Source organism: Rana temporaria, chromosome 1, assembly GCF_905171775.1.
Source record: "Rana temporaria chromosome 1, aRanTem1.1, whole genome shotgun sequence".
Classification (NCBI taxonomy): Eukaryota; Metazoa; Chordata; class Amphibia; order Anura; family Ranidae; genus Rana; species Rana temporaria.
In genome coordinates this window covers 364873811-364890374 of record NC_053489.1, presented here as the reverse complement: position 1 = coordinate 364890374, position 16564 = coordinate 364873811, and positions in this window count along the sequence as shown.

The following is a 16564-nucleotide window of genomic DNA, read 5'->3' as shown; positions in this document are numbered from 1 at the left end:
GGCTGTAATGATGAGAGATAGAGGGGCTGCAGTGGTGAGAGAGAGAGAAAGGGGCTGTAATGATGAGAGATAGAGGGGCTGCAGTGGTGAGAGAGAGAGAAAGGGGCTGTAATGATGAGAGATAGAGGGGCTGCAGTGGTGAGAGAGAGAGAAAGGGGCTGCAATGATGAGAGATAGAGGGGCTGCAGTCTTGAGAGCGAGGGGCTGCAGTGGTGAGAGAGAGAGGGGCTGCAATAGAGAGAGAGAGGGAGCGAGAGAGAGAGAGAGAGAGGGGGGCTGAAATGGTGAGAGAGAGAAGTGCTGCTATAGTGTGTGAGAGAGAGGGGGCTTTAATGGTGGGAGAGAGGGGGGCTGCATTGGTGGGCGAGAGAGAGGGGCTGCAATGGTGGGAGAGAGGGGAGCTGAAATAGTAAGAGAGAGGGAGAGAGAGAGAGGGCTGCAATGGTGAGAGAAAGGGGCTGCAATAGTGAGAGAGAGAGGGGGGGCTGCAGTGATGGGAGAGAGAGGGGGGCTGAAATGGTGGGAGAGAGGGAGGCTGCAATGGTGGGAGAGTGAGAGGGGGCTGAAATGGTGGGAGAGGGGGGATGCAATGGTGGGAGGGAGAGAGGGGGCTGAAATTGTGGGAGGGAGAGAGGGGGGCTGCAATGGTGGGAGGGAGAGAGGGGGGCTGCAATGGTGGGAGAGTGAGAGGGGGGCTGCAATGGTGGGAGGGAGAGAGGGGGGCTGCAATGGTGGGAGGGAGAGAGGGGGGCTGCAATGGTGGGAGGGAGAGAGGGGGGCTGCAATGGTGGGAGGGAGAGAGGGGGGCTGCAATCGTGGGAGAGAGAGAGGGGGCTGCAATGGTGGGAGAGAGGGGGCTGCAATGGTAAGAGGGGGCCTGCAATGGTGGGAGAGAGAGGGGGCTGCAATAGTGGGGGGGAGAGAGAGAGGGGGGCTGCAATGGTGGGGGGAGGGAGAGAGAGAGAGAGGGGGGGGGGGGCTGCAATGGTGGGGGGAGGGAGAGAGAGAGAGAGGGGGGGGGCTGCAATGGTGGGAAAGAGAAAGAGATTAAAATGCTCTGCAGACGATTTACAGGCAAACAAAATAATTACGGTAGTTTGCTTTGAGAGTGAGAGATGCACCTTGTAATGATGAGTGTCTGAGAACCTCCATGGCCGTTCACTTCTCCTATTCTCCTGCTGCTCTCACTCGTGGCTCTTCTTCATGCAGTGGGCGGAGCTGGCGCCGCACGGGATAGATGGAAGGAGGAGAAATCAAGAAGTAGCTCGGCGTTCTTCTGCTCCAGCTCCACTCAGGCATAGATATCACTGAGGGAAGCAGGAGAGGAGGCAGTTCAGTGGGCGGCGCGCCGGTGCCGGATCAGAGTAGGCATTGCGGCAGCCACCGCTGCTCTTTGCTTTACCGACTGACAGGCAACGGACAAGCTCCGAGCCATCAGCGGCCACAGGGCACTGAGTGCAGGCGGCCTACCGGGATATTTCCCGGGATCCCGGTAGGCCAGTCCGGCCCTGCACACACATACATACAGTATAAGCATGCATACACAAGGCTATGTAAAGGAGTGTACAGTTTGTAGAACCGTGTCAATTTGCTGTCCCCTCAAAATAACACACAGCCATTAAAAGGTTAAGGAAAAAATAAGGGGTGTGGCGCCAACAAAGAATTATGTGAATGGTTAATGCAGCCACTAGATTAGTGGAAACTAATAGATAAATGTGAAGTCATATAGGGCGCAGAGGACCATGAATAAAAATTTGTAAAAAAACATTCTACAATCAATCAACAAAGCAAATATATATAGTCCAAATATAAACAAAAAAATCAAATATATTGTGTCCATGCAAATTTCTTCTGTATATCCAGTCACCGTGATTTAATAACATTCAATAAAGTGCTTCACCCGTAGTGGTAATGGTTGAACTCTCACCAGAAATCTTTGGCCACCAATGACCCACACGCATGCAAGGCATCTGTGGCCTCTAGGGATCGCACGACAGATCACATCAGATAATCGATTCTCCCAATCAGCATCAAAGTGTGTATGGTGTCAAGCTCTTATCCCAAGCATCTGCAGATATTTGGCTCCCCCAGACAAAGCCACCAAAAGCCAATATAGTGCAGTAACTTATTTTTAATATTAAAATCAGCACTTGCAGTTAATGCATGTATGCCAGATGCAGCAAACAATCATGCGCAGCTTGAGGGAAAGCGTGACCCAGTCTGTCCCCAATGAATCGCTCTATGGGCAGGCAGTATATGTCAGCGTGCACCTCAGCTGTGCTCTTCAACAATGCGGAAGAGGAAGACTCCTGTACTTTCTACAGAGCCTCGATTTCAATGCATTTCGTGCTTATCCCGCACGTCATCAGGAAATGTTTGCTGCATCTGGCATACATGCATTAACTGCAAGTGCGGATTTTAATATTAAAAATAAGTTACTGCACTATATTGGCTTTTGGTGGCTCTGTTTGGCAGAGCCAAATACAGGGTCACATTACATGCTTGTGGGTCACTTGGTGGCCAAAGATTTCTGGTGAGAGTTCAACCATTACCACTACGAGTGAAGCACTTTATTGAATGTTGTTAGAAAAATCACAGTGACTGGATATACAGAAGAAATTTGCCTGGACACAATAGATTAGATTTTTTGTTTATATATGGACTATATATATTTAGTCCATATATTTGATTGAACGTAGAATGGGTTTTTGCTAATTTTTATTCATGGTCCTCTGCGCTCTATATCACTTTACACAGCCATTAAAGTCTAAACCGCTGGCAACAAAAGTGAGCACACCCCTAAGTGAAAATGTCCAAATTGGGCTTAAGTCAATATTTTCTTGCCCACATATGTAAACGGCATTGAAACCATGCATGTGAGGTATCGTCGCGAACGTTAGAGCAAGAGCATTAATTCTAGCCCAAGATCTCCTCTAACTCAAAACATGCAACCGTAAATAGGGTCGCCTATGGGGATTTTTAAGTACTGAAGTTTGGCGCAATTCCATGAGCATGTAAAATTTTGAAGCGTGACATGTTAGGTATCTATTTACTCTGCATAATATCTTTCACATTAGGCGAAAAAATTGGCCAAATTTAAAGTTTATTTTTTTAATGCAAAAATCAAACAAAAACACGTTTGAAAAATTGCTGCACAAATACCGTCCGAGATAAAAAAGTTGCAACAACCACCATTTTATTCTCTAGGGTCTCTGCTAAAAACTTTCAAATTTTTTACATGTAGGAGAGAAATGTCAGAATTGGCCTGGTGGTTAAAGCGGATGTTCCATTACAAAAAAAAAAAAATTAAAAGTCAGCAGCTAACACTGCAGCTGCTGACTTTTAATAAGGACACATGCCTGTCCTAGCTGCCAGCGATGTCGGCCCCCGCCGAGGCCAATCCTCGATTCTGGCAGCTCCAAGTGCCGCCATCCACAGTAAGGGAAACAGGCAGTGAAGCCGTACGGCTTCCCTGCCCGTTTCCTACTGCGCATGCGCGAGCAGCGCGGCGCTTTGTGAATGGGCCGGCTGCTTTCTGGGACACACACAGTTCCCAGAATGCAGCGCGCCCTGCCCCATTCACAAGAAGACACCGAGTGTAGGAGGAGGAAGAGAATCCAACGCGGAGGATCAAGAGGCAGATTCGGCACTTCCGCATTGCAACAGCTATTTAGGGTTAGTAAAAAAAAAACATTTTCCCATTTATTTATTTTAGATTTTTGGTGGAAATTTTTTTTTCAGGTGAACCCCTCCACTTTAATGACTGTGTTGAGTTATTTTAAGGGGGCAGCAAATATACACCGTTATAAAAGCTGTACACTCACTACTTTACATGGTAATTTCTTCAGTGTTGTCACATGAAAAGATATAATAAAATATTTACAAAAATGTGAGGGAGGGGTGTACTCACTTTTGTGAGATACTGTATTTACTGTTTTAAGCATACAGTGGGGATCGAAAGTTTGGGCACCCCAGGTAAAAATTTGTATTAATGTGCATAATGAAGCCAAGGAAAGATGGACAAATCTCCAAAAAGGCATCAAATTACAGATTAGACATTCTTATAATATGTCAAAAAAAGTTAGATTTCCATCATTTACACTTTCAAATGTTTGGGCACCCTGCAGAGTTAATATCTTGTACTGCCCCCTTTGGCAAGTATCACAGCTTGTAAACGCTTTTTGTAGCCAGCCAAGAGTCTTTCAATTCTTGTTTGAGGTATCTTTGCCCATTCTTCCTTACAAAAGTCTTCCAGTTCTTTGAGATTTCTGGGCTGTCTGTCACGCACTGCTCTTTTAAGGTCTATCCATAGATTTTCAATTATGCTGAGGTCAGGAGATTGTGAAGGCCATGGCAAAACCTTCAGTTTACGCCTCTTGATGCAATCCCCTGTGGATTTAGGTGTGTTTAGGATCATTATCCATTTGTAGAAGCCATCCTCTCTTTAACTTCAGCTTTTTCACAGATGGCATCAAGTTACCATCCAAAATTTGCTGATTGAATCCATTTTTCCTTCTACTCGTGAAATGTTTCCCTGTGCCACTGGCTGCAATACAACCCCAAAGCATGATTGATCCACCCCCATGCTTAACAGTTGGACAGAGGTTATTTTCATTAAATTCTGTGCCATTTCTTTTCCAAACGTACCTTTGCTCATTCCGGCCAAAAAGTTCTATTTTAACCTTATCGGTCGACAGAACGTGTTTCCAAAATGCATCAGGCTTATCTATATGTTCATTTGCAAATTTCAAACGCTGACTTTTGTGGTGAGGACGTAGAAGAGGTTTTCTTCTGATGACTCTTCCATGAAGACCATATTTGTACAAGTATCTCTTTATAGTGGAATAGTGTACCACAACTCCAGTGTCTGCCAGATCTTTCTGGAGGGATCGTGCAGTCAAACGTGGGTTTTGAATTGCTTTTCTCACAATCCTGCGAGCTGTTCCGTCTGATATTTTTCTTGGTCTTCCAGATCTTGCTTTAACTTCCACTGTTCCTGATGACTGCCATTTCTTAATTACATTCCGAACAGAGGATATTGACAACTGAAAACGCTTTGCTATCTTCTTATAGCCTTCTCGAGCTTTGTGAGTCAACTATTTTCAGTTTTCTAGACAACTGCTTAGAAGAACCCATGGTGTTGATTGTTGGGGCAAGGTCAGATGAGTCTGGGCATTTAAAACCTTTGAGATTGACATCACCTGGTCTTCCCAGATGATAATTGAGAACAATACATGACACTGGCAGGTCTCAGCTTTGCAAAGGGGGCAGTGCATGCTATAAATTCTGCAGGGTGCCCAAACTTTTGCAGATGCCATTTTTATGTTTTCTGTAATTTTGAAAGTGCAAATGATGGAAATAAAATCTAACTTTTTTTGATATACAAGAATGTCTAATCTGTAATTGATGCATTTTGGAGATTTTTCCATCTTTCCTTGGCTTCGTTATGCACATTAATACAAATTTTTACATGGGGTGCCCAAACATTCGATCTCCACTGTAACATACAAACCTGTCACAAAGGAATGTTCTTTTCTATAAACGCACACTTACTGGGAAATGCAAGACCTTACTTGTAAGACCAGTTTTGTGTATAGGACAAAGGTATGACCACGGTTAAAGCAGAAGTATTGTTTATTACTGTATTTATGATTAAGGATATCAATCTCAACAAACTCAATCTGTAAGCAATTGGTGTAATCAGGCTCATGCACACATTCAAAGTGGATTGCATGGTCACCCGGCAACTCTGAGGTCCCAGATTCAATTCCCACCAAACACATCACCTGTACTGTCAATTCTGCAAAATTTAATGCCAGCAGATAGAAAAACTGTTGCTGCTGACACATCTGCCCAAGGATCCTGCTTTATCCTCACCAGAACCGGTTCTTCTTCGAGTCCACGGCGCAGTCATGTTAACTGTGGGTAGCCAGCTGTATATCCTTGCAGCTTCACAACCCATTGCGCTTTGTGAACGGTCCCACAGCCTTCTGTGACCTGTCCCAGAAGGTTGCAGGCAGGAAAGGGAGGAGGAATTTCTGCTTGTAGTTCCGCAACAGCAGGGGGCCCACATGTTGAGCACCTATGCCCTAGGGCAATCAGAGCAGCAGTGGGTACATGTCAAAACTAGGTACCCGCTTCTGCCCCCAAAAAAATATATGTTCTTAATATGAACTTCCACTTTAGAGGGGAGGTTACGCTTTAAGTGCCCTCCTCTCAAAATTTAAAACTCTTTGATATGCTTGTTTACGATTATGGTAGACAATTAGCAAAAACTTTTGAGAAACATTCTTGTAAGCATATTTCACCCCTTCACCAGTATAGTGAACAGAGGCTCTAACATCAGCACCTCTGAATATTCCAATGGGCGCAATCTGCGGAGATACATCTCTATTTCACATAGTCATACTCAAAAGTTTGCATACCCTGTCAGAAATTTAGAAATTAAGGAATTAATATCGAAAGTATGACTGATAAATAGAATTTTTATAGCAGCTTACCTGTAAAATCCTTTTCTTGGAAGTACATCACGGGACACAGAGTACTATAGTAATTACTATATGGGTTATACGCCCACCTTCAGGTTATGGACACTGGCATAATCAAGACAAGAGGCCCCCCTCTATATAATCCCTCCCATACAGGAAGTACCTTAGTTTTGTAGCAAAGCAATATATAAATATCCAAAACAAGAGGGCAGGGACCTCTAACGTCCCGTGATGTACTTCCAAGAAAAGGATTTTACAGGTAAGCTGCTATAAAAATCCTATTTTCTTTATCTTACTTCACGGAATACAGAGTACTATAGTAATTACTATATGGGATGTCCCAAAGCAATGCCATCTGAGGGGAGGGAGAAATAAAGGAGGACCTATACTGCTGCCTGCAGAACACTGCGCCCAAAAGGCGGCATCCTCTTGCTGACCTACATCCACTTGGTAAGGCAGGTAATGTTGCGGCCTTGCAAACCTGAGCCACAGAGGATTGGTGATGCACTGCCCAAGAAGCACTAACTGCCCTGGTTGAGTGCGCTCTAGGACAAAGAGGCGGAATCTTCCTCTTTGACCACTGGGCACTTAAACCCCTTCCTAACCAGACCAATTTTCAGCTTTCGGTGCTCTCACAATTTGAATGACAATTAGTCATGCAACACTGTACCCATATGAAATTTTTGTCCTATTTTTCCCACAAATAGAGCTTTCTTTTGGTGGCATTTAATCACCGCTGTTTTATTTTTATTTTTTGTGCTATAAAAAGAAAAAAGTACTGAAAATTCTGTAAAAAAAAAAAATGCATTTTTCTTTGTTTCCATTATAAAATTTAGCAAATTAGTCATTTGTCTTCATACATTTTGGCCAAAATTTATACTGCTATATATCTTTGGTAAAAATAACCCAAACCGGTGTATATTATTTGGTCTTTGTGAAAGTTAGAGTCCACAAGCTATGGTGCCAATCTCTGAAAATTGATCACAGCTAAAGTACTGACGGCCTATCTCATTTCTTCAGACTCTAACATGCTAGGAAAGTACAAATACCCCCAAATGACCCCTTTTTGGAAAGTAGGCATTCCAATGTATTTAATAAGAGGCATGGTGAGTTTTTTTAAGTTGTATTTTTTGCCCACAATTCTTTACAAAATCAAGATTTTTCTTTTCTTCTTTTTCACAAAATTTTCATATTAGCAGGTTATTTCTCACACACAGCATATGCATACCACAAATGACACCCCAAAACACATTCTGCTATTCCTCCCAAGTATGACGATACCACATGTGTGAGACTTTTACACAGCTTTGCCACATAAAGAGGCCCAACATGCAGGGAGCACCATCAGGCGTTCTACAAACATAAATTACACATCTAATTTCATGACTACCTCCTACATTTTTGAAGGCCCTGGAGCACCAGGACAATAAAAAACGCCCCAAAAATTACCCCATTTTGGAAAGAAAACACCCCAACGTATAATCTATGAGGCATAATGAGTCATTTCAACATGTAATTTTTTTCTAGAAGTTTTTGGAAAATGGTGAAAGAAAATGAAAAGGCTTTTTTTTTTTTACACACAAAGTTGTCCATTCATACAATATTTCTAACACATAGCATGTACATACTAAAAATGACACCCCAAAATAGATTCTCCTACTCCTCCTGAGTATGGTGATACCACATGTGGGAGACTTCCACAGCCTAGCTACATACAGAGGCTGGGTATTGCAGAGTATGGCTGGGTATCGCTGGAGGTGAATGGGATAGATGGCTGAGTATTGAGGGAGGGGCGGCAGGCCGAACATGGAGGGAGGGCTGTGGCTGGCGTGGGATGGCATGGAGCAGCGCTGTGGGCACTACACATTAAGCCCACAGCGCTGCTGCAACCATTCTCTTCCCTCTCCCCTTGCACTGTACCGATCAGTACAGAGAGGGGAGAGAGGAACCAGATGCGACGCCGGTTTGTTTAAGAGTTATCGCTCAGTCATTTGACGGGGCGATCATGTGGTAAACGGCCGTTGTCAGCGGCCATTTACCGTGATCCGCCGGGTCATCCCCAAATAACCATTCCCTATTAAAGGGAAAGCCAGTCAGCAGCTTCTTGCAAGGCAGTTCTCCTGACCAATGCTTAAGCCACAGAACCCTCCGCACATTAACTAACATGAGGGCCAGGCGAGACGTCTGGTGGATCGAGTACTTGATAGCGTCAACTGCAAAACAAAGGGCCCTAAGCAGCTCTGCTAGGTCCGGGACCTCTTCCTCTTTGACGACCTGCTTCACCTTGTCTCTAAGTGTCTGACAGACACAAATTGCTGTGACCGCAGGGTGGGCCACATCCCCGGCCATAGAAAAAGAGGACTTAAGTAATGACCCCAGTCTCTTATGTGATGGATCCTTAAAATACCTGAACATTGTTTACTGGACAAGTAAGACTTCTGTTCAGGGAAGAGACCACAGCATCTACCGCTGGTGTCTTACATTTCTTGGTAAATTCTCCTCCATAGGATAAAGCCGAGGAGGAATAAAATGCCTGTCTGAATGTTCCCAGTCATCATAAATAAGTTGCTCCAGTAATGGATGCATAGGAAAAGCATGTGAACCCCGAGGAGGCTTCAGAGAACCCAAAGAGGAGACGGGAACCTCAGCCGTCTCTGCTAGGTGTAGCTTATATCCCATATGCACCGCCTCAGTAAGTGATTGGATTAACAACAAGATTCTGTGAAGCTGAGAAGGGTTCTCAAATGAGCAACCATCCTACTGCCCTTCTAAGGGGTCCCCTAAGGGCATGTCCGAATATCCTATCTGCAGATGACGGACCTGGGACAGGGACCTGTTGTGTTTCTTCCCAGCCTGGGAAGAAACTGCGAAACAAACGAGATAGCTTTCTCGCTAAACCAGCCAAAGCCAGAGCAAAGACATCTTTAGTGACATATGCAGAGGCTGGAATGTTGGAGGTAGCTACAATGAATAACAAGTCTGCTGACTCAGCCTGGTTAGGTCTTTCAGGAGAGGGTGATACTGTGGAGGTGCGAGTAGGATTTCCAGATACTGACCGCAGTGCTCTTGTGCTCGTCCTCTGTTATTGTTCCTCTTCTACGGGAATACATAGTCCTAAGCACAAAGCAGAGGTACTGTCACCATGCATCTATTGCTGAACTCAGACTTAGAAATGGTTAATATGCCGCATTCAAATGCTGGGTAGATGGGTCTTGAGCGCTTATATGACCCTGGATGAAAACGTCTGTGTCCCAGCATCAGCCATCATATACTCTGAGCCTGAGCTTAATAAACAAGCTGCCGATTCGCACCTGCACCGTGAGGGGACGTGCACGCCGACCCACATGCACGCCGGCTGCGCAGAGTCCCGCCCCGAGGTGACGTCATCTCTCAAATATGCTGAAAGAAGGGAAGACTTTTGTGCGCGCTGCAGTCCCCAGTGGGAGACTCGGAGGGGAGAAGCTGCAGGGAACCTCCAGTCTTCTTGGCTGTCCGAGCACCCAACCATCACAGGTGGCTGACAATATGGAAAAAAACAGGCAGACCTCCTCCACAAGTACTGCTGACATCCAATAAGGAAAACCTGGGCTGTTACACCAGGTATGTTCTCACTTACACACTCTAGTGGTAAAGAACAGGCAAGACATCATCTACCCAATAACAAAGAACATGCAAACATTTTTTGAGTATAGCCTCAAATTGATTATTTAAAAAGATGTATAATGTACCATCATCCAGGATTTAATGGAAAGAAGGGGTACCGGAGAATAGGGTGGTGACGGCTGCTAGTGCCATAAACCAAAAATAACTATCACCCGGAAAATAATTTGATATGGACTTTCTCGGTACTGATAACACAGATAGATACAGTAAAAAATTAATTTATTGTACATAAAAAATATACAGTTTAAAAACAGCTATGACAATCAACCTCACACTAGTTACAGCAGTGGAACATAAACGGAATCATATCATAAATCAGATCCCTGGCTTTTTGAAAAATGTCTATCAAAATTCATCGCTGACTTTGCTGTCGTCTATTTGTGTCATATATGCCTCATGGATGTTTCCTCTGAGGGACCATTTGTCATGTAAATATACATTGAGATACTCATCTTTTTATTTTTACTTTGATTTTTTTCTTATATGTACATGTTATTAACCCCTCACACTGTATCATTACAGATAAATTCTGTTTTTCTGCTAAACTTGCATTCCTTGTCTTCGTCCTGAAGAAGCCCCACGGCGAAACGTGCATTGGCGACTTCTGAGGAATATACAGTGGTCAATCTCTCTGTAAAAATGTATTTGTATTATTGTTTATGTATTTATATGTCATTAAATATAATTTTTTAACATACTTCCTTGGCCTGAAAGTCTGACCATCAATGTCCACTTGCTAGATATTGTTTCTTTCCTAACTATTACTACAGATGTGGCCCATGTGAGTGCTATCCATATGTTTTTTTCTTTTTTTCTTCCCTCTTTTTCTCTCATCTATCCTTCTCCTCCCCGTTTTCTTTTCCTTCCCTCCCCCTCTTTCCTCTTTTCCCCTTCTTCTCCTTCTTTGAATCGGAAATCCGTAAGGTATCTATGGTTGTGAAGTCAAGTCAAAGGGAGACCTCTACCGGTTTCGCGGGTGACTGCTTCTTCAGGAGGTAATCTGTGCAAAAAAGAACATCATATCATAACTAGCAAAAAACACAAATAATAACAAAACATTGTTATACTGTAAAAAATCAGGTATGCAAATTGACGTAGATCTGCTTACCACCAGAGGGTCAAGGACCGACATGGATCACGCCAGAAAAAATCCCTCAACCGCGGACAGGGGGGACAAATTTGTTCTCTGATAGAGTAATGATATTTAAGGGTAAGTAGTCTTAACTATTATATAGAAAGGAGGGCACCACGTGAGCGAAGGGAAGGTAGAATGTGTTTTATTTTTTTTTAGAATGTGACGAACCATAACAGGGAAAACGAGAAAAGGGGGGGTGAGGGATGAGGGGAGTGAGAAAAAAGGGGAGGGGGGAACAGGAAGGGGAGGTAAGGAGGAAGTAGGGGGGGAGACAGCGGGGAAGGGGAGGAGATGGGGAGAAGGGAGGAAGGAGGGGAGGGGGAGGAGGGGGAAAGGGAGGGTAGCGGAAGGGGGGGGAGAAGGGAAAGGGGTAGGAGGCAGGGGGAAAAAAAAGAACACCCAAGTACCAACTTAGTAACTACTATTGATACCAGGTAGTGAAATAGTAAAATACCAGGATCAATAAAAAACTTTGACAGCTTACCAAGGTTAGTAACAGCACTTGATTAGGGCTGCTGGGATGTGAGCGCTAAAGCGAGTGTAAAGGCAGGTCTGTTGTGACAAGGCAGCAGATGGTAATCAGCTGGGGGTCATCAACGCAGGAAGGTCCCAAAACACTGCATATCAATTTTACAGTGATGGGAACCAAATACAGACAGGGACCGCACTAAGGAGCCAAAAGTGAGGAACAAAATGTCAGGAAAGGGGAGTAAATAGGCAGCTTAGGAGACTTCAGTACACAGCACCAAAGGTAACTTACCCCAACGATCAGATCCCAGAATTACAGCCCATTGAGAGTCAGAGAGCTCACACTCAGGGCTCCAGCTGGAGCCCTTAAATATGTTTCCCCAACCTCGCCGTCATTGCACGCCGCTCGAACGGAGCGGCGTGTGATGTCACGGGGTCAACACCCCCCCGTGATGACAGACACCATTCAGTGGTGCATCAGATGCCTCGAGTGGCGCCATTGGCCGGAGGCCTGGTTCACAGAGGCACGCTGGGATTGGTCAAAGCCAGTTCCCAGCCAAGAAGTGAGTACATGTCCGCCAATAGGAGGGAAAGAAACGGCCAGACCCAGCAGCCAAGCGACCCCTGCAGGCAGAAAACCAACGTTGCAGCCAGACCTAATAACAGTAAAAAAAAGACATGTAAAACACATAACATGAAGGATATACGTTTTGAATGTCAGTGATTGAAACTGACTGAATTAAAAATAAATTAATAATGATTAACCTCAGACCCGGGAGGGCCAGATCTGACAATCGCCACGAACCAGGTAAAATGAAAGGGGGATCAAACACCCAAACCCAAATGGGAGGCATAAGGACACAAGGACTTTCTATATGACATTAAAGGGCCATTACCAAAAAACTAGAGAAGGGACATTTTGCAGCAGATAATGCAATAATTCTATTACCCAATTGACAAATTAAAGAAAAAGGGAATGAGAAAGCAAAAGGGGAGGGGAAGAAGGGAGGAACGGAGGGGGGAGGGGGAAGGAAGGGAGGGGGGGGAGAAGAGTACTAACACTAAATCAAGTCAGGACCACAAGAGAGTCACATATCAACTCATATTCACAGAAAGGGTCTATAAGAGATCATTTCATTGAGTCCGAGGGGGGGGGGGGGGTGGTGGCATTTAGACGTTCAATCCAAAGTGTTTCCCTCTGTAAAATAGTCCTATCCCAATGACCCCCCCTCGGACTCTGAGGAACCACCTTGAGGACTAGGAAGCGGACGACCGACAGATCATATTGGTGATATAAACCAATATGCCTCCCCATGGTCGGGATCCAATCCGCTGCCTGAATTGTCTGATAGTCTTGCCAACATAGAAAGCTCGGCATTGGCAGAGCATTAGATAAATAACGCCCCTTGTATCACAGTCAGCGTGCACCCGTGGACGAAGGGTTTATCCATTCGGTAAAGTGAATTGTTCACCCTCTAATACCCACGGACAGTGAGGGAATCTGCCACATTTGAAAGTGCCGTTAGGTCCCACCTTCGGGGCAGTATCGAGTGCATAGTGACTCTGAGTCAGGCGGTCACGTAGAGAATATGCTCGGCGAAAGACCAATTCAGGATTGGATTTGACATGCTTTCTCAAGATATTATGGTCTGTCAAAAGATGCCAATGATTGGTAAGTATTGAACGCAAGGTAATGTGATGTGCCGAAAATGTGGCTACGAATCTGACTCGAGTGGTTTGAGGTCTTGGGGGTTTGAAGAGCAGGTAGTGTCTTGAATGTGATTAGGCCTTATTAAAAGCTTTTTTCAAGTTCGTAGGCGCATAGCCTCTCAATAGTAGGCGTCCTCTCAGGGCATTTGCCTGTATAAGGAAGTCGCCATCCGATGCAGTTTCTGCGAAGACGCAGATACTGTGCAAACGGAATGCTGCGAACTAGCAGTCTGGGATGCGCACTGGTCGCATATAATAGGGTATTACCTGCTGTTGGTTTGCGATACAAATCGGTGCTGAGAGTACCATCTGGCTGCTTGATAATGACCAGATCCAAAAAAGGGATCCGGCCATCACCAAACTGGAAGGTAAACTCGTTATTATCCAGAAGGTGGACAAAGGACAAGAGTTCATCTCTCGTCCCTATCCAAACCAAGAACAGATTATCTATGTATCGATACCAGACCAGCGTCTTCTCCAGAAATACCGCCATGAATTCTTCAGCATGTAAGGATCTTTCCCAGGCACCCAAAAATAGATTTGCATAGGCCGGGGGAACACGAAGTCCCCATGGCTACGCCTTGGGTCTGTAAAAATAATTGACCATTAAAAGGTGAAATAATTTTTACTAAAGGATAAAAAATAGAAGCTTTAAAATAAATTCGTTAAGGGGCCAAGATGTTCTCTCCTGCTCACGCAAAAAAGATCCAGCCGTCCAGCTCGTGGGGGGGGGGGGACCTGGATCCCCTCAAGATGCCTCAAAAGGTCAGAAGTATCCCTGATATATGAGGGAAGACTCCTCACATGCGGCATCAGGAAGGCATCTATAAATTTACTCGCATTGTCCGTAAGGGATCCAATCCCCGAAACAATTGGTCTACCTGATGGAGACTGTAAACTCTTGTGTGTCTTAGGCAGACAATAAAAAGTGGGGACACGAGGGAATACGGGTAGAAGGAACTCCAAAGTGTCCTTGTCAATGAGGCCTGAAAAGAAGGCCTCAGTGCAAAGGACACGGAGTTCCTCTGTAAAGGACGAAACAAGAGATTGAGTAATCGGCAAGTACCAATTGCGATTCTTGAGAATAGTCAGACACATATTTTGATAGAATTTATGAGTCATTAGCACGATATTGCCTCCTTTGTCAGACTGTTTGATAACCAAGTCAGACCTTCTCTGTAGAGATTTAAGGGCCTTCAATTGACCCATGGTTAAATTGGAGGTTATTTCATGCCATTGCTGCTGCTTAAGGTCCCTAATAGTTGCATGGACAAAGTCCCATACTGCAGGGCAGGTCATAAGGTCGGGGAATCGACGTGAGTGAAACAGAAAACGATTGGGCGTGTGTCTAGGGGGGATGAAACTGGGGGTGTAGGGTGTGATGGGGGCTGTGAGGACCCAGAATCCTCAATAGCCCCCTCATCATATAGGAGAATGAGGTCGCGGAGCGCCCGAACTCCCGCAAGCTCACGCTCCAAATTAATTTTAGTACGATCTTGGTCATACATAAATTTAAAAGTGAGGTTGCGTGCAAACAAGTAAAGATCTTTGATAGTCTCAGTGACTTGTAAAGGATCAAGGGGACACAAGCCCAAGCCCAGCTGGAGCACTGAAGACTCATCATCAGAAAGTTACATAGTTACATAGTTACATAGTTAGTCAGGTTGAAAAAAGACACAAGTCCATCCAGTTCAACCACAAAAAACAAAATAAAAAAACACAGTAAAATCCTATACACCCAACTTCATACCCACAGTTGATCCAGAGGAAGGCAAAAAACCCCAGCGGAGCATGATCCAATTTGCTACAGCAGGGGAAAAAATTCCTTCCTGATCCCCCGAGAGGCAATCGGATTTACCCTGGATCAACTTTACCTACAAATCTTAGTACTCAGTTATATTCTGTACATTTAGGAAAGAATCCAGACCTTTCTTAAAGCAATCTACTGATCTGGCCAGAACCACCTCTGGAGGGAGTCTGTTCCACATTTTCACAGCTCTTACTGTGAAAAAACCTTTCCGTATTTGGAGGTGAAATCTCTTTTCCTCTAGACGTAAAGAGTGCCCCCTTGTCCTCAGTGATGACCGTAAAGTGAATAACTCAACACCAAGTTCACTGTATGGACCTCTTATATATTTGTACATGTTGATCATATCCCCCCTTATTCTCCTCTTCTCAAGAGTGAATAAATCTAGTTCCTCTAATCTTTCCTCATAGCTGAGCTCCTCCATGCCTCTTATCAGTTTGGTTGCTCTTCTCTGCACTTTCTAAAGTGAACAAGAAGTTAAATTGATTATATTAAGGTGGGTGCAATGTTCGGGGTGGGGGGTGGTTGAGTTTTCTTCAGGACAAAGGTGTCCAGATTGCCTTGCCGTTTCTTGAGATCTAAAAAAATTAAATCTTTGTTGACTTTGGTGTATTTGTTGGTCATTAAAGATGAGCTTAAAGCTTTAGGGATCACGACATTGCACCCATCTCAGATCTTTGGGGGGCCTGTTTTTCCTTTTTGGAATGAGCTGGGGGTGTATTGCCCCCATATATCTCAGTCTATAGCCACTTAAGCCCCAGACCATTTGGCTGGCCAAAGACAAGGCCACTTTTTTCCATTTGGCACTGAGCCGCTTTAACTGACAATTGCGTGTTCGTGCGACATGACTCCCAAACAAAATTTACGTCCTTTTTTCCCCACCTCTGCAGTTTTGATTTTTTTGCGCTATAAACAAAAATAGAGCGACAATTAAAAAAAAAAAAGCAATATTTTGTACTTTTTGCTATAATAAAAATCCAATTATTTTTTTAAAAAAAGCATTTTTTTTTAAAAAAAAGCTATTTTTTTTCCTCAGTTTAGGCTGATATGTATTCATCTACATATTTTTGGTTAAAAAAAAAAAAAACGCAATAAGCGTATATTGATTGGTTTGCGCAAAAATGATAGCGTCTACAAAATAGAGGATAGTTTTATAATCTTTTCTTTTACTAGTTATGGTGCCAATTTTTATTGTGACTGCGCCTTTATGGCAGACACATCAGACACTTTTGAAAAAATGTTGGGACCATTGTCATTTTTACAGAGATCAGTGCTATAAAAATGCACCAATTA